The following is a 15,159-nucleotide window of genomic DNA, read 5'->3' on the forward strand; positions in this document are numbered from 1 at the left end:
TCGCGCCCAAACTCCGATGTCAGGGGACGCCGCCGGAGCACACTCAGCCGTGTCGTGTCCCCTCCTAGATCGGGTCCTCTCTGTGTCTAAGCCCTCTATGTTGGATCTGGTATAGGTGCGGGGGGAGGAATTCCCACAAGGTAGAAACACAGTCCCAATCGGCAGTTCAGGAAGGGCCCTCCCGTCCTCTTGCAGCACAAAAAGACTCAGGACTAACGTAGATTGAGGTCTTAAAAGTTCAACTGTTGCCAGTATTGGTGGGGTCATCGTCCCTGCTATTGACCAGCAGAATGGCCCTTAGATATCGTCAGAAAGGGTGAAAAAATAACTTTGTTCAATATCAGAGAGCTCTCTCCCAGCATGTCTGCTCTCCTTGGCAGTTAGCTTCATCCCCCTACTGTCAGTGTTTTATCTGCTGTTTTCCAAATATGATTTCACTGCATTAGCAGTGTGCTTGGTATCATTATCATGCTGAAAAATAAAACCATTCCCAACCAGGCGCTTTCCAGAAGGAATGGCATGATGAATTAAAACTTGTTTGTACTTTTCAGCATTCTTAATCCCATCAATATCACCAACACCACTTGCAGAAATGTATCCCAAACTAGGACAGACCCTCCACCATGTTTCAGTGAAGGCTGCAAGCACTCCATCTCTTACTTATGTCATTATTTTATATCTTCTCATTTTATCTAACATATTATATAGCTTGTTTGATATGCCAGTTACTAATGAATCTTCATTGTTAAATATCAGATGCTTATTGCCATTTGAGATCCTCTCCAGTGTCATATCTCTTCATCTGGGTACAAGAGTCACCCTTATTATTATGGGAGGTTTTCCATTCCTGTTTAAAATGAGATAGCATAGTTTTATGTTCATTTATACTATTATTGGTTTACAATTAAGATTGTTTGTTGGTATGAAAATTTATATCTGAGTATTTTTTCTTTGTCAGGTGCTACCTAGGCTAGCCAGTTGCTTACAATTAGATGTGTTATCAGTTATCCCAAAAGGCTTAGGACATATTTGTTTACAGCAATTATATACTTATGTTTACCCATTGTATGTGTAAACTTACAAAACCACTGTTCAGTCTCCTAGTTTCTACAGCAACTTGTTTGTAACATGTACATTTCGTATCTTTGTAAATGGACATAAGTTTTGTATTGTCAACGCCAAATATCTCAATAAAAAAATACAAATAAAAAAAAATATTGTTTTCTCTATATCAATCATGAAATATTTTTTTTTTTATGTCTCTTTAAAGATTTGTTTTCCAAATTTAAACCATTCATATATTTATCTTCCTATACTAGAAATAAGCTTTATAAACGCCCCTGATTCTTCTTCTTGTTCTAAAACAATCTTACTTTAAAGTGCATAACAAAATAATTGCTTTCTTCAAAGAAATGGAGCTATGCTAAAAGCAAATACATATCTGACTCATTTTTCTTTGGGCATGAAGTCATTTATCTAAGTCTTTCTGCTGGGGAAAACATACTGCAATTAAAGAAAGGTATAGGAGAGAGTGGGTGTTGTGCAGACAAACTCTTTTTTTTCCCCAACACAAATGACATCCCACCAAGACAGAAACAAACAGACAAATAGACATAAAAATAGACAGATAGATATAGAAAGAGAAAAAGATGGGCATAATGGACAGACAAAGAGAAAGGGAGTAAAAGAGACCCTTTAATTAGACCATTTGCAAAATGTGCTAAATGTCTATTTGCTAAAAAAACAAAAACAAAATAACTAAACTTTCTGTTCATTTCAAGAGGGATTTAAAACAGTAAGACTCCCTCAACACACCCACACACTATGGGGCCGAATTATCAAGCTCCGAATGTTTCCTTCAGGCTCGCCGGAAACAGAAGTTATGAAGCAGCGGTCTAAAGACCGCTGCTCCATAACTTGTCCGTCTGCTTTGAGGCGGCGGACAGAAATCAACCCGATCGAATACGGTCGGGTTGATTGACACCCCCTGCTAGCGTATGCTGTCAACATTTATCAATGTGCAGCGGACATGATACGCTACATCGTATCATGTCCACTCGCACTTTTATAAATATGCCCCAAAGACTAAAGGAATGAACACATGATATAATTAACAGAAATATATATTTTTTTATAAATTAAAAACAACTGCACTAGACGGTTGGGGTCTAAAGTTGGCGACAGTGAGGTGCCTTTACATTGCAGTCTATGAGAACTTTGCTTTCCCAGTAAATATATATGTGTATATATACACATTAACACATAAATATACAGTATCCCAGAAAAGTGAGTACACCCCTCACATTTTTGTAAATATTTTATTACATCTTTTCATGTGACAACACTGAAGAAATTACACTTTGATACAATGTAAAGTAGTAAGTATACTGCCTGTATTATAGTGTAAATTTGCTGTCCCCTCAAAATAACTCAACACACAGCCATTAATGTCTAAACCGTTGGCAACAAAAGTGAGTACACCCCTAAGTGGAAATGTCCAAATCAGGCCCAAAGTGTCAATATTTTGTATGGCCACCATTATTTTCCAGCACTGCCTTAACCCTCTTGGGCATGGAGTTCACCAGAGCTTCACAGGTTGCCACTGGAGTCCTCTTCCACTCCTCCATGACGACATCACAGAGCTGGTGGATGTTAGAGACCTTGCACTCCCCCACCTTCCATTTGAGGATGCCCCACAGATACTCAATAGGGTTTAGGTCTGGAGACATGCTTGGCCAGTCCATCACCTTTACCCTCAGCTTCTTTAGCAAGGCAGTGGTCGTCTTAGAGGTGTGTTTGGGGTCGTTATAATTATGGAATATTGTCCTGCGGCCCAGTCTCCGAAAGAAGGGGAAAATGCTCTGCTTTAGTATGTCACAGTACATGTTGGCATTCATGGTTCCCTCAATGAACTACAGCTCCCCAGTGCCGGCAGCACTCATGCAGGCCCAGATCATGACACTCCCACCACTATGCTTGACAGTAGGCAAGACACACTTGTCTTTGTACTCCTCACCTGGTTGCCGCTACACACACTTGACACCATATGAACCAAATAAGTTTATCTTGGTCTCATCGGACCACAGGACATGGTTCCAGTAATCCATGTCCTTGGTCTGCTTGTCTTCAGCAAACTGCTTGCCGGCTTTCTTGTGCATCATTTTTAGAAGAGGCTTCCTTCTGGGACGACAGCCATGTAGACCAATTTGATGCAGTGTGCAGCGTATAGTCTGAGCACTGACAGACTGACCCCCCCACCCCTTTAACCTCTGCAGCAATGCTGGCAGCACTCATAAGTCTATTTCCCAAAGACAAGCTCTGGATATGACGCTGAGCATGTGCACTCAAATTCTTTGGTCGACCATGGCGAGGCCTGTTCTGAGTGGAACCTGTACTGTGAAACCGCTGTATGATCTTGCCCACTGTGCTGCTGCTCCTTTTCAGGGTCTTGGCAATCTTCTTATAGCCTTAGCCATCTTTATGTAGAGCAACAATTCTTTTTTTCAGATCCTCAGAGAGTTCTTTGAGGTGCCATGTTGAACTTCCAGTGACCAGTATGAGAGAGTGTGAGAGCGATAACACCAAATTTAACACACCTGCTCCCCATTCACACCTGAGACCTTGTAACACTAATGAGTCATATGAAACTGGGGAGGGAAAATGGCTTATTTGACCCAATTTGGACATTTCCACTTAGGGGTGTACTCACTTTTGTTGCCAACGGTTTAGACATTAATGGCTGTATGTAGAGTTATTTTGAGGGAACAGCAAGATTACATTGTTATACAGGCTGTACACTCATTACTTTACTTTAAAGTGTAATGTCTTCAGTGTTGTCACATGAAAAGATATAATAAAATATTTACAAAAATGTGAGGGGTGTACTCACTTTTGTGGGATACTGTATATGAATATAGTCATATACATAAATGTTTACAAATCGCTGCCATCACTGCGCTACTTACCTAGTCTCTATTCGGTGTTCTGAACCTATGGAAGCGCGCTCTCATGAGCACAATGCTTCCCAGCAATGCGAATGCAAGCTCACGTTTAAATTGCTGTTAACTTGTAATACCAGCGCACATTAGCATGTGCTGATATAACACAATGGAGTACAAATATCGCTTTCATAAAAGCGATATTTAGAGCTCAAATTGTAATTTGGCCCAAAATGTTTTTTAGATGCTTATAACTTTAGTTTATGAAGAATTTTTGATGCAAACTCTGGTAATTTTAAGTAAATTCATTCATTATTAGTTCTATTTTGAATTAGTTCTGGAAACATAAAGCCTCTAGGTTTCATTATAATTATGTTTTATGTGCATGATGGTGCTTTTAATACCAGATCATACACATGTTTTAATGTTGATATTTGGGATATCTTGATGTAGACTATCTAAAATAGTCAGATTGTCATAATTTGTATATGACTTTAAACATGATAATTAAAGGGACATTAAACCCAAAAAATTTCTTTCATTATTCAGACAGAGAATACAATTTTAAACAACATTCCAATTTACTTCTACAGGGAGTGCAGAATTATTAGGCAAATGAGTATTTTGACCACATCATCCTCTTTATGCATGTTGTCTTACTCCAAGATATATAGGCTCGAAAGCCTACTACCAATTAAGCATATTAGGTGATGTGCATCTCTGTAATGAGAAGGGGTGTGGTCTAATGACATCAACACCCTATATCAGGTGTGCATAATTATTAGGCAACTTCCTTTCCTTTGGCAAAATGGGTCAAAAGAAGGACTTGACAGGCTCAGAAAAGTCAAAAATAGTGAGATATCTTGCAGAGGGATGCAGCACTCTTAAAATTACAAAGCTTCTGAAGCGTGATCATTGAACAATCAAGCGTTTCATTCAAAATAGTCAACAGGGTCTCAAGAAGCGTGTGGAAAAACCAAGGCGCAAAATAACTGCCCATGAACTGAGAAAAGTCAAGCGTGCAGCTGCCAAGATGCCACTTGCCACCAGTTTGGCCATATTTCAGAGCTGCAACATCACTGGAGTGCCCAAAAGCACAAGGTGTGCAATACTCAGAGACATGGCCAAGGTAAGAAAGGCTGAAAGACGACCACCACTGAACAAGACACACAAGCTGAAACATCAAGACTGGGCCAAGAAATATCTCAAGACTGATTTTTCTAAGGTTTTATGGACTGATGAAATGAGAGTGAGTCTTGATGGGCCAGATGGATGGGCCCGTGGCTGGATTGGTAAAGGGCAGAGAGCTCCAGTCCGACTCAGACGCCAGCAAGGTGGAGGTGGAGTACTGGTTTGGGCTGGTATCATCAAAGATGAGCTTGTGGGGCCTTTTCGGGTTGAGGATGGAGTCAAGCTCAACTCCCAGTCCTACTGCCAGTTTCTGGAAGACACCTTCTTCAAACAGTGGTACAGGAAGAAGTCTGCATCCTTCAAGAAAAACATGATTTTCATGCAGGACAATGCTCCATCACACGCGTCCAAGTACTCCACAGCGTGGCTGGCAAGAAAGGGTATAAAAGAAGAAAATCTAATGACATGGCCTCCTTGTTCACCTGATCTGAACCCCATTGAGAACCTGTGGTCCATCATCAAATGTGAGATTTACAAGGAGGGAAAACAGTACACCTCTCTGAACAGTGTCTGGGAGGCTGTGGTTGCTGCTGCACGCAATGTTGATGGTGAACAGATCAAAACACTGACAGAATCCATGGATGACAGGCTTTTGAGTGTCCTTGCAAAGAAAGGTGGCTATATTGGTCACTGATTTGTTTTTGTTTTGTTTTTGAATGTTAGAAATATATATTTGTGAATGTTGAGATGTTATATTGGTTTCACTGGTAAAAATAAATAATTGAAATGGGTATATATTTGTTTTTTGTTAAGTTGCCTAATAATTATGCACAGTAATAGTCACCTGCACACACAGATATCCCCCTAAAATAGCTAAAACTAAAAACAAACTAAAAACTACTTCCAAAAATATTCAGCTTTGATATTAATGAGTTTTTTGGGTTCATTGAGAACATGGTTGTTGTTCAATAATAAAATTAATCCTCAAAAATACAACTTGCCTAATAATTCTGCACTCCCTGTATTATCTAATTTGCTTCATTCTTTAGATATTCTTAGTTAAAGAAATAGCAATGCACATGGGTGAGACAATCACATGAGGCATCTATGTGCAGCCACCAATCAGAAGCTACTGAGCCTATCTAGGTATGCTCTTCAGGAAAGAATATCAAGAGAATGAAGCAAATTAGATAATAGAAGTAAATTAGAAAGTTTAAAATTGTATTCTCTATCTGAATCATGAAAGAAAAAAATTGGGCTTAATGTCCTTTTAAGGCTATGTAGAAAACAGCCAAACTTATAATAGTTTAAAAAAGCTAATTCAACTTAAAGGGACACTGAACCCAAATTTTTTCTTTCGTAATTCAAATAGAGCATGAAATTTGAAGCAACTTTCTGATTTACTCCTACTATCAAATTTTCTTCATTTTCTTGTTGAAGACATACTGTACCTAGGTAGACATCTGGAGCACTACATGGCAGTAAATAGTGCTGCCATCTAATACTCTTGTACATAGATAACATTTTTGCAAAACTGTTGCCATATTGTGCTCCAGAAATGGGCCGGCTCCTAAGCATAGGTTCCTTCTTTTTAACAAAAGATACCAAGAGAACAATTAAAGGGTTCAGCACCCTGGATAGTGCTTGCTTATTGGTGGCTACATTTAGCCACCAATCAGCAATCGCAACCCAGGTGCTGAACAAAAAATGGGCCAGCTCCTAAGCTTTACATTCCTGCTTTTAAAATAAAGATAGCAGGAGAACGAATAAATATTGATAATAGGAGTAAATTAAAAAGTTGCTTAAAATTGCATGCTCTATCTGAATAATGAAAGAAACATTTTTGGGTTTAGTGTCCCTTTAAGACTTCAGGCTCTTTGTGTGCTGGGACTGGAATTCAGAGAATATACAACCCCCCCACACCCCAATATTTACTGGGGTATTTTTAATAAAAATATCTTAAAGATAGAATCACTTTGTCTACACTAATCTATTTCTCTATGTAGTGAAACTGCTAGTTTATATAACATTAAAGGGACATGAAGCCCAACATTTTTATTTTTTTTATTTTTCATGATTTAAATAGAGCATGTGATTTTAAACAACTTTCCAATTTAGTTATTTTATCCAATTAGCTTCACTCATGGTATAATTTTTTAAAGGAGCAGCTATGCACTACTCGCAGCTATCTGAAGACATTTGGTGAACCAATGAAAAGAGGCATTTTTGTGCAGCCACAAATCAGCAGCTAGCTCCCAGCAATGCATTGCTGCTCCTAAGCCTACCTAGATATGCTTTTCAACTAATTATACCAAGAGAATGAAGCTATTTATATAATTGAAGCAAATTGGAAAGCTGTTCAATCACATGTTCTGTCTGAATCATGAAATCATTTTTTGGGGTTTCATGTCTCTTTAAGGGCCAGATTATAAATGGATAGCTATTTAGAAATGTTGGTTGCGTGTAAACACAGCCAGAAGTAAACTTTTAATGTGCACAATTTAGTTTTCCTATTAAAAGTTGAAAGTAAAATGTTTGTATGTGAGTGAAAATTGGCGCGTGCTAACTGTTGGACTTCGGATATCGCAACTGTACTAATTTCTTATCCCCTTAAAATTTATTAGATTGTGCAAATGAGAACAAAACCTAACACCTATCGATCACGCTGACTCAACCATGAATTATGAATATTTTAAATTCTAATTTTCTTTACATGTTCTATTTATTTATATATACAGATATACTGTATATAGGAATATCGATTTAAAGCATTTTCCCCTATGTGAAGAACATTGGAGTGTATAATAATTACAGTAAAAACTTACTAAAACAGATTATTGAATATTAATATTGATTAAAAATGATATTAAAGGGCTTCAATTTGTGTGTATTATATATTTTATATATATATATATATATATATATATATACACACTAGTGTTAAAGCCTGTGTACACGGGTCAAAATGTGTCCCTCCAAGATCCTTTCCATAGCCTTTATTCTCCCCCTCCACTCTAGGATCCCCCTGTACCTCCTTCTCCCTCTTCCCCCCTCCCTCCTTCCACCTCCCTGCCACTCTTAGCATAATTTTTTTCTGTAATGTAGCAGTTCCACCTGTTCCCGCCCCTGCCACCCCCCTCCAGCAATAGGCCGCCCACCCGCCTCCCTCCTAACCCTCCCAAGCCACCAACAATCAGCACCACTGCTGCCTGATGCAGACTATTTCTTTCATGTAATTGGCAAGAGTCCATGAGCTAGTGACGTATGGGATATACAATCCTACCAGGAGGGGCAAAGTTTCCCAAACCTCAAAATGCCTATAAATACACCCATCACCACACCCATGATTCAGTTTTACAAACTTTGCCTCCTATGGAGGTGGTGAAGTAAGTTTGTGCTAAGATTTTTTTTTTTTTTTTTTTTTTTTAGCTCTGCTTCTTAGCAAGGGGATCAAGCTAAAAAAGGATCAAATATATAAGGATATTTGAGTTATTTCAGGAGTTATTCAGGGTTATTCAGTAGTAAAGAATACTTATATTTTTCTTATTGTTAAAGTGTTGCATAGTTTAAAATGTCTCAGATACAGTGCAATGGGTGTTTTGCACTTTTTAATCGTGCTACTTTTTGGAGATTTAGGGGCTGTCCTGTTTGTAAGCAGTTTTCCCTCTTAAGGGAGGAAATAGCTAAACTTCAAGCTAAGGTAAGTAACATACCTGTTACCTCTACAAAGCTGCCTCAGAAAGAAGCCCCTCTACCCCAGAGATCAGCAAGGAGAGGCAGATGGATCACTGTAGGCTCTGGAAGAATTAGAACAGTAGACCAGAAGCATTGCCCACAACCTCTGCCATTGCAAAACTCCTATGCTGCTCTTGCCGAATACACTTGTGATGAGGAGATTGCTGTTTCTGAGCCGTCTGAAGCTGTAACAGGTAATTTAAATCTATTGGTACCTGATTCTCCAGGTAACATAACACAGGAAAGAACTGCAGATGTGTTTTTGAGAAAAAGACTGTTAGTGGGTGACTCTATTTTGAGGAATGTGTATTTAGGTGAAAGTAAAGGAGAAGCAAGGGAAGTTAGATGTCTTCCAGGAGCTACTGCTCACAGGGATAAGAATCGTATTTTGAGAATTGTTAAGGCAGCAGGAAAGGGTAACGAGTTAGATGTGATTGTTCATTTAGGAACAAATGATCTGGCTAGTAATCATGTTGCTGTTCAGAAAGAGTTTTGTGACCTAGATAATCATTTAGAGACTCTGGCATCAACTCTATCATTTTCTGCTATTTTACCTGTGTATGGCCAGGAAGCAGGAAAGATGGAGCGGATAACAACATTTAATTCTTGGTTAGATAAGTGGTGCAGGGAACGAGGATTTGGTTTTATTGGCCATTATAGCTCTGTTTGGAAAGATACTAGGTTATTTAGGAGAGATGGCTTGCATTTGGATGCTAAAGGAACAGAGTATCTGGGAGAGGAGTTCAAATACTTTATTAGAAATCATTTAAACTAATAAAGGGGGGTAGCATTAATATATCCACCTGCCCCCCACAGCATGCCAAAACTGTTAGTCCAAGTAACATTTCTAGAAATTCTAGTAGAAAAATTCTTCGTGCCATGAGCACAAATGCTTGCAGCTTAGGAAATAAATTACCTGAACTCATTTCAATAATGACTAGGGACAACTTGGATTTAGTAGCTATAACAGAAACATGGTACAATGATTTGCATGACTGGGACATAGTCATACCTGGATACAGGTTATTTAAAAAGAACAGAGTAGGGAAGAAAGGTGGAGGAGTTGCTTTGTATGTAAATGAAAATATAAAGGTTACTGAAATTGTAGGAACAAATGATGAGGTGGAAAGTATTTGGGTGACTTTGGAAATTGGAGATAAAAATGTTTTTAGAATAGGGGTTGTATATAGGCCTCCATTGCAGGATGAAAAACTGGACAATCTGTTATTAGAAGAAATAACCAAAATGACCATGAAGGGTAAGGTTATAGTACTGGGGGACTTTAATTTGCCAGATATAGACTGGAAGATTCCTTCTGCTAGATCGGCTAGAAGCAGGTATATTCTTGAATCTCTGCTAGGGGAATCACTTGAGCAATTAGTCAAGGAACCAACTCGTAAGGAAGCTATATTAGATCTAATACTTACAAACAGTGATACAGTTTCAGATGTGTCTGTAGGTGAGAACTTAGGATCCAGTGATCATCAATCTGTTTGGTTTAGTATTCACGTGCAGGAACTGTCCACCCAGACTAAAACAAAAGTTTTAGACTTTAGGACGGCAGATTTTTCATTAATGGGAGAATACCTAAAAAACTATTTAAAGGGGAAAACTCTTCTTACAGGGGTTCAAGAACAGTGGGAATTTGTGAAAGGTGCCATTTTAGATGCAACCGCACACTGTATTAGACATGTCTGTAAAAGTAAAAGAAAGCGGAAACCAATTTGGTTTTCCAAAGAAGTAGCACATGCTGTTAAGACAAAAAAGATAGCTTATAAAAATTACAGACACACACAAGCAGATGATGATATGAAAATATGGAGACTCCAACAAAAAAAGACTAAGCAGTTAATTAGGAAGGTTAAAGCTCATGCAGAAGAGAAGATAGCACAGTCAGTAAAACATGGGGACAAAACATTCTTTAGATATATCAGTGAAAGAAGAAAAAATAAGGTAGGAATAGTAAAATTGAAATCAGTTGATGGTAGAATAATAGAAGGGGATAAGCAGATTGCAGACTGTCTCAATGATTACTTCTGTTCTGTTTTCACAAAAGATTGTGAAGATACAATGTCTACATTAAGGGATGCTACGAAAAATAGAAACAAGCTTAACAGTAATCTTTTTACAGAGGATGAGGTTTTGTTAGCATTATCAAAAGTAAATGTTACAAAGGCAGTGGGTCCTGATAATATTCATCCAAGGGTTTTAAAAGAACTTCGATCAGTGCTAACTGTCCCATTAACTGATCTGTTTAATCAGTCACTATTAACAGGAGCTGTCCCAGATGATTGGAGAATAGCAAATGTAATACCTCTTCATAAAAAGGGCAGTAGAGAAGAATCTGGCAACTACAGGCCAGTTAGTTTAACTTCAGTAGTAGGGAAATTAATGGAAAGCCTCTTAAAAGAAAGAATTATGACTTACATAAAAACAAACAATTTAGAGGACCAAAATCAGCATGGTTTTACTTCAGGGAGATCATGTCAGACTAATCTAATTGACTTCTTTGATTATGTAACAAAAGTATTAGACAAGGGTGGAGCAGTTGATGTAGCATATCTAGATTTCAGCAAAGCATTTGACACCGTCCCACACAATAAACTTATTCACAAACTATATCTCCTTGGTCTAGATTCAAAAATTGTGAACTGGGTGGAATGCTGGCTTAAGGACAGAAAACAAAGGCCTAGATTTGGAGTTCGGCGGTAGCCGTCAAAACCAGCGTTAGAGGCTCCTAACGCTGGTTTTGGCCGCCCGCTGGTATTTGGAGTCAGTGATTAAAGGGTCTAACGCTCACTTTACAGCCGCGACTTTTCCATACCGCAGATCCCCCTACGCCATTTGCGTAGCCTATATTTTCAATGGGATCTTTCTAACGCTGGTATTTAGAGTCGTTTCTGAAGTGAGCGTTAGAGCTCTAACGACAAGATTCCAGCCGCCTGAAAATAGCAGGAGTTAAGAGCTTTCTGGCTAACGCCGGTTTATAAAGCTCTTAACTACTGTACCCTAAAGTACACTAACACCCATAAACTACCTATGTACCCCTAAACCGAGGTCCCCCCACACCGCCGCCACTCGATTAAAATTTTTAACCCCTAATCTGCCGACCGCCACCTACGTTATATTTATGTACCCCTAATCTGCTGCCCCTAACCCCGCCGACCCCTGTATTATATTTATTCACCCCTAACCTGCCCCCCACAACGTCGCCGCCAGCTACTTACAATAATTAACCCCTAATCTTCCGACCGCAAATCGCCGCCACCTACGTTATCCCTATGTACCCCTAATCTGCTGCCCCTAACATCGCCGACCCCTATATTATATTTATTAACCCCTAATCTGCCCCCCTCAACGTCGCCGACACCTGCCTACACTTATTAACCCCTAATCTGCCGAGCGGACCTGAGCGCTACTATAATAAATGTATTAACCCCTAATCCGCCTCACTAACCCTATCATAAATAGTATTAACCCCTAATCTGCCCTCCCTAACATCGCCGACACCTACCTTCAATTATTAACCCCTAATCTGCCGACCGGAGCTCACCGCTATTCTAATAAATGTATTAACCCCTAAAGCTAAGTCTAACCCTAACACTAACACCCCCCTAAGTTAAATATAATTTTTATCTAACGAAATAAATTAACTCTTATTAAATAAATTATTCCTATTTAAAGCTAAATACTTACCTGTAAAATAAATCCTAATATAGCTACAATATAAATTATAATTATATTATAGCTATTTTAGGATTAATATTTATTTTACAGGCAACTTTGTAATTATTTTAACCAGGTACAATAGCTATTAAATAGTTAAGAACTATTTAATAGTTACCTAGTTAAAATAATAACAAATTTACCTGTAAAATAAATCCTAACCTAAGTTATAATTAAACCTAACACTACCCTATCAATAAAATAATTAAATAAACTACCTACAATTACCTACAATTAACCTAACACTACACTATCAATAAATTAATTAAACACAATTCCTACAAATAAATACAATTAAATAAACTAGCTAAAGTACAAAAAATAAAAAAGAACTAAGTTACAGAAAATAAAAAAATATTTACAAACATAAGAAAAATATTACAACAATTTTAAACTAATTACACCTACTCTAAGCCCCCTAATAAAATAACAAAGCCCCCCAAAATAAAAAATTCCCTACCCTATTCTAAATTAAAAAAGTTACAAGCTCTTTTACCTTACCAGCCCTGAACAGGGCCCTTTGCGGGGCATGCCCCAAGAATTTCAGCTCTTTTGCCTGTAAAAAAAAACATACAATACCCCCCCCAACATTACAACCCACCACCCACATACCCCTAATCTAACCCAAACCCCCCTTAAATAAACCTAACACTAATCCCCTGAAGATCTTCCTACCTTGTCTTCACCATCCAGGTATCACCGATCCGTCCTGGCTCCAAGATCTTCATCCAACCCAAGCGGGGGTTGGCGATCCATAATCCGGTGCTCCAAAGTCTTCCTCCTATCCGGCAAGAAGAGGACATCCGGACCGGCAAACATCTTCTCCAAGCGGCATCTTCGATCTTCTTCCATCCGGTGCGGAGCGGGTCCATCTTGAAGCAGGCGACGCGGATCCATCCTCTTCTTCCGATGTCTCCCGACTAATGACGGTTCCTTTAAGGGACGTCATCCAAGATGGCGTCCCTCGAATTCCGATTAGCTGATAGGATTCTATCAGCCAATCGGAATTAAGGTAGGAATTTTCTGATTGGCTGATGGAATCAGCCAATCAGAATCAAGTTCAATCCGATTGGCTGATCCAATCAGCCAATCAGATTGAGCTCGCATTCTATTGGCTGTTCCGATCAGCCAATAGAATGCGAGCTCAATCTGATTGGCTGATTGGATCAGCCAATCGCATTGAACTTGATTCTGATTGGCTGATTCCATCAGCCAATCAGAAAATTCCTACCTTAATTCCGATTGGCTGATAGAATCCTATCAGCCAATCGGAATTCGAGGGACGCCATCTTGGATGACGTCCCTTAAAGGAACCGTCATTAGTCGGGAGACATCGGAAGAAGAGGATGGATCCGCGTCGCCTGCTTCAAGATGGACCCGCTCCGCACCGGATGGAAGAAGATCGAAGATGCCGCTTGGAGAAGATGTTTGCCGGTCCGGATGTCCTCTTCTTGCCGGATAGGAGGAAGACTTTGGAGCACCGGATTATGGATCGCCAACCCCCGCTTGGGTTGGATGAAGATCTTGGAGCCAGGAAGGATCGGTGATACCTGGATGGTGAAGACAAGGTAGGAAGATCTTCAGGGGATTAGTGTTAGGTTTATTTAAGGGGGGTTTGGGTTAGATTAGGGGTATGTGGGTGGTGGGTTGTAATGTTGGGGGGGGGGTATTGTATGTTTTTTTTTACAGGCAAAAGAGCTGAAATTCTTGGGGCATGCCCCGCAAAGGGCCCTGTTCAGGGCTGGTAAGGTAAAAGAGCTTGTAACTTTTTTAATTTAGAATAGGGTAGGGAATTTTTTATTTTGGGGGGCTTTGTTATTTTATTAGGGGGCTTAGAGTAGGTGTAATTAGTTTAAAATTGTTGTAATATTTTTCTTATGTTTGTAAATATTTTTTTATTTTCTGTAACTTAGTTCTTTTTTATTTTTTGTACTTTAGCTAGTTTATTTAATTGTATTTATTTGTAGGAATTGTGTTTAATTAATTTATTGATAGTGTAGTGTTAGGTTAATTGTAGGTAATTGTAGGTAGTTTATTTAATTATTTTATTGATAGGGTAGTGTTAGGTTTAATTATAACTTAGGTTAGGATTTATTTTACAGGTAAATTTGTTATTATTTTAACTAGGTAACTATTAAATAGTTCTTAACTATTTAATAGCTATTGTACCTGGTTAAAATAATTACAAAGTTGCCTGTAAAATAAATATTAATCCTAAAATAGCTATAATATAATTATAATTTATATTGTAGCTATATTAGGATTTATTTTACAGGTAAGTATTTAGCTTTAAATAGGAATAATTTATTTAATAAGAGTTAATTTATTTCGTTAGATAAAAATTATATTTAACTTAGGGGGGTGTTAGTGTTAGGGTTAGACTTAGCTTTAGGGGTTAATACATTTATTAGAATAGCGGTGAGCTCCGGTCGGCAGATTAGGGGTTAATAATTGAAGTTAGGTGTCGGCGATGTTAGGGAGGGCAGATTAGGGGTTAATACTATTTATGATAGGGTTAGTGATGCGGATTAGGGGTTAATAACTTTATTATAGTAGCGCTCAGGTCCGCTCGGCAGATTAGGGGTTAATAAGTGTAGGTAGGTGTCGGCGACTTTGTGGGGGGCAGATT

The sequence above is a fragment of the Bombina bombina genome, chromosome 6, assembly GCF_027579735.1.
Source record: "Bombina bombina isolate aBomBom1 chromosome 6, aBomBom1.pri, whole genome shotgun sequence".
Lineage (NCBI taxonomy): Eukaryota > Metazoa > Chordata > Amphibia > Anura > Bombinatoridae > Bombina > Bombina bombina.